Here is a 9,231-nt window from a genome sequence, read left to right as displayed (position 1 = left end):
CCAGTTCAGCCAGTTCAGCCAGTGTTGTCTTAGCATTGTAGATGTTTATAACTGAGAGTGTGTTCAGTGTCCAGTGAGACTTATAAAACAAGGACCTCATTAGCAGTGTGTGTATAGCCCCAGGCCCCCGCACACGCTGCAATAACAAACCTCCGTCACACACACACAAGAACACAACCTTCCCTTGGCTAAAGGTCAAGGAACGTGCGGGCTAAAGGTTGTAATACAACAAGGGCCCCATAAACCAAAGTACATCTGACTCACACACACGCACACGGACACACACACACACACACACATGCGTGCACACACACACACACACACACACACACACACACACATACACACGCACACACATACACAGGCACCCACACATACACACACACACACACACACACACACACACACTGAGACACTGGCCAATGAAACATAGGCCTTGGCTACACGGCACCAGATTTGGCTGAAACGGCGATGATCTGATATCGTTTGCACCTCACGGCTACACGACTCCACCGAATTCATGAGCTGAGATGGTGATGAGACGATAACGCTGGGAGGGTGTCTCTGTATCATTTTGGAGTCGTGTTGTCGGCGTTTGGGTGCGTTTTTCGATTAACAATGACGCGGACACCCACAAATGTATCGTGGATTACTTAATACTGTTCAGCACTTAAGGTTACATTCAATGCATGACTTGTGCTATATAGGCTAAATAAGATTATGAAAGCGGCAAGTAACAAGTGTGCATCTAGGCATTAGGCATGTAACATCCATATGCTGTATAAATAAAGTTTGATTGATTGATGTATGTGCGCACTGGCTACAGATTAATTTACGACAAACATGTGATACATGTTCCGTTATGTGTTATTTGTGCTATAAATAGCCTACACTTGATAAACCAGTGCTGTGATATTATAAATTGTCTTAGAAACATCTTAGCAAGAGGCACTTCAACAATTATAATAAAGTTTATTATGCATCAGCTCTTTTTATACAACCTAAATTTACACAGATTAATAATGTACATGCCATATCTTGCATGCAGACGTAATGTAAGTGGAGAGAAGATTGATCGGGAGTTGACAATACTACCGAATGAATGAAAATTCATCCATTTCTATTATTTCACGGTACTGTCTCAATTATATTTGAATCATTTTCTGGGTCTACCAGTACGTGCATGCCCAGTGTACCTGAATACGCAGTTCCATGTAGCCAGAAATTCTTTTGCGCAACGATGAGAAAATGCTTGTTGGGAGATGTGGGTCGTTGTGTTGTAGTTGACCCACACCCTTGCTGTGAGGTCATCAGGTGTCTGATCTGACACCTCTCCCTCCCTCCCTCTGCTTCACTGTCCTCCCTCCCTCTGCCCCTACATCCCAACCTCCTTCCCTTCCTCTGCCCCTCTATTCATACCTACCTCTGTCCCCCTCTCTCTCCCTCCACACCTCTGCCCCTCCATTAATCCATCCCCCATCCCTCCCTCTCTCTCACCATTTTAAACGTATCAGTCAACAACCTTGTGTGTGTGTGTGTATGTGTGTATGTGTGTGTGTATGTGTGTGTGTGTGTGTGTGTATGTGTGTATGTGTGTGTGTATGTGTGTGTGTGTGTGTGTGTATGTGTGTGTGTGTGTGTGTGTGTGTGTGTGTGTGTGTGTGTGTGTGTGTGTGTGTGTGTGTGTGTGTGTGTGTGTAAGAGAGAGAGAGGGGGGGGGGCAGGGAAAGAGGGGGAGGGAGAAAATGAACATATATATCTTTGTGTTTCCTGTGAGCAAGTGAATGATACTGTTAGTATTATTAGCACTTGCCAAACCTGGTCTATTCCTAGAATTATTCTTTCCATTTTTAGACAGGACAGGACAGGACAGGACAACGGGACACTGATGGATGACACAGAGACATGTGAGAACGATGACTTCCCCGACCGTGAGTTTGATTGTTTCCTTCAGAGAGAAACGCTGCAGGAAAGAGAGACAAATGAGCACAGAAGCTCCCTCAGGGGCCAATCTCTAAAAACCCACAAGACCCACATGTCTCTTCTATCGCTGGCCCGTTCCCTCTCTCTCCGTACCTCATCTCACACTACTAAACGCTGCAACAAGGGTCAGGGTCTTTATTTGTATAGTCCCAAATACATGTAGATGTTCCCTACATTTTCAGCTAACTATCAACAACTATCCACTAACCCTAACTTTAGCCCTAACCCTAACCCTCACCCCTACTCTTACCCTAACCCTAACATTAACCCAAAACCTAACTCTAAAAGCAACTCTTATCCTAACCCTAACCCTAAATGTGATGGCTGTCATTAGCATAGCCTTCTGTGTGTGTGTGTGTGTGTGTGTGTGTGTGTGTTTTTGTTTGTTTCTGTGTTTTTGTTTCTGTGTCAACCAGGCAAACCCCCTCCTAGTCCGGGGGCTCCACCCATTTCCTGGAAATGTCATGATCCTGACTGGAGCAGGTAGCTCCAGTCCACTCCACCAATCAGCAGGGGCCACCTGGACTAGTGGCAGCCAATCAACAGATCACCTCGCTTTAAGAGACTCTAATTGCCAACCATCTACAGCTGTGTTTGCCACACAGCTTCCACCACTTTGTTTGACAGAACCATCCTGGGGCCCATTCCACTAAGGTCGATTATCTTCTAAGCCTCGATAAAGTTCTAATCCGCGATAATGTTAGCTTGCGTTCGGTGCCATCAATGTGGCTCAAATAATTCGCTGTTTGGTTGCTATGCAACATATCCTTCTGAGTCAGATATAATTAGCCTGGTCCCGAGCAGACTTACAGGCTGGCTAAAGTAATGCGTGCGTCAAAAAAGGCTCACAGGTGGAAACTACATCCCGAACGACAGTTCCTCAAGTGTCTTTTAGGAAATATTAGTTCCCACTTCACACGAGATAGATAGATAGATAATTAGATATTTTGAAAGTGTGATCGATCGATAGATAGTTTGATTGTGTGATAGATAACTTGATATTTTGAAAGTGTGATAGATAGATCAATAGATCAATAAATAAAAGAGTGTAAAAAAAAAGTTATTGTTTCAACTTGCATTACTGTCATCACAGCGGTCTGGCTGGCGCAGTGGTTAAGGCAGCCAGCTAGAGTTCCAAAGGTTGCGTGTTCGAGACTTGAATAAGTGATTATTATTTTTTTTACATTTAACCGAAGATTTCATGCAAAGGCTTCAAACACCATTGTAATCGTGTCAGTTCTTGTAAATTAGCCTGCACCATAATTGTATAGCCTACATACTTTTTTAGATGAGATTTTAGATTAGATTCAGACAACGAAATGCAGTAAAAAGTGTGTCCGAAGAAGGATTTGAACCACCGATATAAAATGACGACTAAATACTATAGCAGCGGTCGATACCACTAAGTCATTGTGGCGATATGACGGCTTGTAGCCTGCTGCGTATATCACCACAGTAGTAAATATTCATTTATTAAAATATGAACATATAACAATAACTGGGGCTAGTATGACCTACGCATTTAATCGGTCAGCAATTTCTTGCCAAACCATTTCCCTCGCCTTGTTAATTGCGGCAGTATTGCACTTTTACATCTTATTTTTCCGTCTTCATAAAGATCAATAATTCGGAATGCGGCGCAAATGTAGGACCCTGCAGAGTGGAGTATCTTCATTTCGACAGATCGACTCTTCGGGGCTCTTTATGTCTGCGTGCACGCGCCCATATCGAAGATTTGTAAGCCGGTGTTCTGTGAACACTGATGACACAAGCCTGATCCTCGTTGGAGGAATCACCTGAGGCTTGAATTCCAATCCCGAGTTGCCTGATCGCCTGATTTATTTCAATCGCCGATATACTAATCCACTTTAGTGGAACGGCCCCCTGGCTGGATGGATTAGTTTGTTATTTGTGACTCTTTGGCTACGTTCACACTGCACTGAAATGTAACCCAAATCCGATTTTTTTGCTGACACGCGACTCAGGTCTGATTTATACATGACTGTGGGAACAGCGCAAGTCACATGAAATCTGACTTTTTTAAATCCGACCTGAGTCGCGTTCAGAGGTGGTATTATATCGGATACATGTCTGATATTTAGCAACGCGCCCCCGTCTGAACTGTCAAGTCGCGTTTAATGCGACTTTTACGTCACTCTAGCAGTTGCCAAATGGGATTGACAATTTACAGCCCAACCAGCCCATAACCGCTAAATCCAGTAGCCCATTTGGCGGTAACCGGCCCCATCTGGCAACCCTGCACTCTAGACGCAATTGCTCATATTATATCTTCTTTACCGGCTTCCGCTGCACAAAAACTCGAAAATGAAACCGGTTGTAACGTTATAATGGTATCCTATATATGTTATCATGTTATCGTATATATTATATCAGAAATCTAGATATAATTGCAGTATACAGAGTAGACCTGTATCCAACAAAGAGACTTAGATTTAGATTTAGTAATCTTTTTTTACTAAATTATTTTACTACTCGACCTTTTCAGTTTGTAAAGCGTCTTTGAGTGTCTAGAAAAGCTCTATATAAGTCTAATGTATTATTATTATTATTATTATTATCCATGGTTACTTCTGTAAACAGTGCGCTGCGCGTGACATCCTGACGTCCTGACAACAACAAAATCTGATCTGTGTAAAAATTCTGAATTAAGCATCAAGAATTCATTACATGTTTTACATGTAATCCTTGACACATAGAGCACCCGGTTCAGACACAGTAGGGTTAGGGGTGTAGGTGAACAGTTTTGTGTATTCTTGTTTTAATATATCATTTATTAGGTCCATAGACTTAATGTTATAGAAACATTATTTAGTTCAGGTTTTGTTTATTAATTTTCACCACGCCCATAGGGATTTAGCCTCTAGTTGTTTCATGTTCTTCATTGCTAAAAGACCGTTCTTTTCCCGACGGCTAATAAATAACTTTAATTTTACCTTGACATCAGGTATCTTTGTTACTTCCCTTACCCCGAACAGGCTGGTATGTAAACACTAAACCTAACTCTAGCTCTAACCCTAACCCTAACCGCAACCCTTATACTAAACCTGGTCCTTACCCTAACCTCAAGCCTCACACTAGCCTCACACCCTAATTGCAACCCTAAACCCAACCCTAACCATCACCCTAGCAAGCTGTTGCATATCACCAGAGTACCAGTTGATAGTTTGTTGATAGTTTGAACCACTGTAGATCATCCATAGGCGACTATCCAAATACATTGTGACCCAAAACAGTATTAAAACTATAATTGACCACCAGCAGCCAAAGCTAGCTTAGCAGAACGGCACTCTGTGTGCTCATGATGTATACAGAGGGGATATTTATGGTGTGTTGGCACGCCAGGGTGGTGAGAGTGGCGGAGGGAGAAGAGAGAATGACTGAAAGAGAGAGGAGAGAAAGAGGGAAGAGAACAACTGTGAAAGAGCCTGGGAGAGAGATTCATGTTTAACACTGGGGATCCTCACCGTGCTTCACATTGCCTTCACACTGCTCTCTGAGGTGAACTGGAATCATGGAAGAAGGAAGAGAATTCTCTACTTGTTGTGGACTTTTGGTCTTGCGTGTGTTTGATTGCTTACGTACCATCTGAACACAGTCCAACGCTGAAAGAGCTCAGTACTGTAAGTCCCTCATTAAATCCAGGGAAAGTGATTGGTCGGCCGGCCGGCCGGCCGTATTGAACACATTAATCACACACTGATGCAAAGACCATTGGATTTGTTAGCAGGCGCCCAACTGACCATCAATCACATGGATACATGTCTCCCGCTTCCAAGGCAGCACTATGTGTGTGTGTGTGTGGATCACTGCTATCAGTGCATGTAGGAGTGTGGTTTGAGTAAGAGGTCAGCGTGTGTGTGTGTGTGTGTGTGTGTGTGTGTCCATCCGTCATTAGGACTGGGTGAAGAGGAGACTCCACGGAGCCTAGACACCAGGGGTCAAGTCCAGGCTTACTCAACCCCCCCCCCCCCCTCTCTCTCTCTCTCTCTCTCTCCTTTGCTCTCTCTGTCACACTCAGAGCAGGGACAGAGGGTGCTGGGGAGGGACAGAGGGGGCTGGGGAGGGGAAGGGGGGCTGGGGAAGGGTGGTGGCCTTAATAAGATGGTTATCATCATTTTTCAAATCTTTATTAATAGAGTATTACAGAAAAAGTAAATTACATTTCTGTCATGGCTTCCGCATTTAGGCCTACGAGAGAGTCGGAATCATGTCGGAATCATGTGCTACCAAGCGGACCAATCACACAGTTCTTACGGTCTGCGTAGGTGTGCCGCGTAGTTACATTTTTGAGAGAGGTGCACGAAAAGCTACGGCGTAGGCTCTGGGCCTACGCAGGCTACGGCATAGGCTACGGCATAGATTTTACGCAGAAGTATACATTTGGCTTTAAGAGCAGGAGTTTACAGGGCAGGGAAGGTGAGGCTAACATGGGAGGGAGGAGAGAAGGAGGGTTGAGGAGAGAATGGAAGGCTGGATAAAAGAGGATAGTTGGTGAGAGGAGAGGTATGGACAGAGAGAAAGAGGAGGGGGGCAGGAAGAGGAGAGAATGGAATGGGTGAAAAGTAGGTGGGAGGAGGAGAGGTATAGAAAGAGAGAGAAGGGGAGGCAAACAAAGAAAGAGGGCAGAGGGAGGGGAGGAGAGTGGAGGAGAAGATCTGAGGCAGATTGTTTGTGTTGTGTACTGTATTTACATCTCTTTGTCTTTCTAGTGTAGCAGTAGTTCTAGTGCAGCAGGAGAACAGAAGGTTCAACCAGACCCAGGTCTGGAAGGTGTCAAATCAGAAGGTCAGAAGGGTCAGGGTTCTTCACCAGAGTAAACCTGTGTTCTTTAAGGTTCTTCACCAGAGTAAACCTGTGTTCTGCAGGGTTCTTCACCATAGTAAACCTGTGTTCTTTAAGGTTCTTCACCGTAGTAAACCTGTGTTCTGCAGGGTTCTTCACCGTAGTAAACCTGTGTTCTTTAAGGTTCTTCACCATAGTAAACCTGTGTTCTTTAAGGTTCTTCACCGTAGTAAACCTGTGTTCTGCAGAGTTCTTCACCGTAGTAAACCTGTGTTCTTTAAGGTTCTTCACCATAGTAAACCTGTGTTCTGCAAGGTTCTTCACCATAGTAAACCTGTGTTCTTTAAGGTTCTTCACCATAGTAAACATGTGTTCTTTAAGGTTCTTCACCATAGTAAACCCGTATTCTTTAAGGTTCTTCACCATAGTAAACCTGTGTTCTGCAGGGTTCTTCACCATAGTAAACCTGTGTTCTTTAAGGTTCTTCACCATAGTAAACCTGTGTTCTTTAAGGTTTTTCACCATAGTAAACCTGTGTTCTTTAAGGTTCTTCACCATAGTAAACCTGTGTTCTTTAAGGTTCTTCACCATAGTAAACATGTGTTCTTTAAGGTTCTTCACCATAGTAAACCTGTGTTCTTTAAGGTTCTTCACCATAGTAAACATGTGTTCTTTAAGGTTCTTCACCATAGTAAACCTGTGTTCTTTAAGGTTCTTCACCATAGTAAACATGTGTTCTGCAGAGTTCTTCACCATAGTAAACCTGTGTTCTTTAAGGTTCTTCACCAGAGTAAACCTGTGTTCTTTAAGGTTCTTCACCATAGTAAACCTGTGTTCTACAGGGTTCTTCACCAGAGTAAACCTGTGTTCTTTAAGGTTCTTCACCATAGTAAACCTGTGTTCTTTAAGGTTCTTCACCATAGTAAACCTGTGTTCTTTAAGGTTCTTCACCAGAGTAAACCTGTGTTCTTTAAGGTTCTTCACCAGAGTAAACCTGTGTTCTACAGGGTTCTTCACAATAGTAAACCTGTGTTCTTTAAGGTTCTTCACCATAGTAAACCTGTGTTCTTTAAGGTTCTTCACCAGAGTAAACCTGTGTTCTACAGGGTTCTTCACCATAGTAAACCTGTGTTCTTTAAGGTTCTTCACCATAGTAAACCTGTGTTCTTTAAGGTTCTTCACCAGAGTAAACCTGTGTTCTTTAAGGTTCTTCACCATAGTAAACCTGTGTTCTTTAAGGTTCTTCACCATAGTAAACCTGTGTTCTTCAAGGTTCTTCACCATAGTAAACCTGTGTTCTTTAAGGTTCTTCACCATAGTAAACCTGTGTTCTTTAAGGTTCTTCACCATAGTAAACCTGTGTTCTTTAAGGTTCTTCACCATAGTAAACCTGTGTTCTGCAGGGTTCTTCACCATAGTAAACCTGTGTTCTTTAAGGTTCTTCACCATAGTAAACCTGTGTTCTTTAAGGTTCTTCACCATAGTAAACCTGTGTTCTTTAAGGTTCTTCACCATAGTAAACCTGTGTTCTTTAAGGTTCTTCACCAGAGTAAACCTGTGTTCTTTAAGGTTCTTCACCATAGTAAACATGTGTTCTTTAAGGTTCTTCACCATCGTAAACCTGTGTTCTTTAAGGTTCTTCACCATAGTAAACCTGTGTTCTGCAGAGTTCTTCACCAGAGTAAACCTGTGTTCTACAGAGTTCTTCACCATAGTAAACCTGTGTTCTTTAAGGTTCTTCACCATAGTAAACCTGTGTTCTACATGGTTCTTCACCATAGTAAACCTGTGTTCTGCAGAGTTCTTCACCATAGTAAACCTGTGTTCTACATGGTTCTTCACCATAGTAAACCTGTGTTCTTTAAGGTTCTTCACCATAGTAAACCTGTGTTCTTTAAGGTTCTTCACCATAGTAAACATGTGTTCTGCAGGGTTCTTCACCGTAGTAAACATGTGTTCTTTAAAGTTCTTCACCATAGTAAACATGTGTTCTGCAGGGTTCTTCACCATAGTAAACATGTGTTCTTTAAGGTTCTTCACCATAGTAAACCTGTGTTCTACAGAGTTCTTCACCATAGTAAACCTGTGTTCTACATGGTTCTTCACCATAGTAAACCTGTGTTCTTTAAGGTTCTTCACCATAGTAAACCTGTGTTCTTTAAGGTTCTTCACCATAGTAAACATGTGTTCTGCAGGGTTCTTCACCGTAGTAAACATGTGTTCTTTAAAGTTCTTCACCATAGTAAACATGTGTTCTGCAGGGTTCTTCACCATAGTAAACATGTGTTCTTTAAGGTTCTTCACCATAGTAAACCTGTGTTCTTTAAGGTTCTTCACCATAGTAAACCTGTGTTCTTTAAGGTTCTTCACCATAGTAAACCTGTGTTCTTTAAGGTTCTTCACCAGAGTAAACCTGTGTTCTTTAAGGTTCTTCACCATAGTAAA

Source organism: Nansenia antarctica (assembly GCF_963989245.1).
Source record: "Nansenia antarctica genome assembly, chromosome: 6".
Classification (NCBI taxonomy): Eukaryota; Metazoa; Chordata; class Actinopteri; order Argentiniformes; family Microstomatidae; genus Nansenia; species Nansenia antarctica.
The sequence above is the reverse complement of the archived record's forward strand: the minus strand, read 5'-3'. Positions refer to the sequence as shown.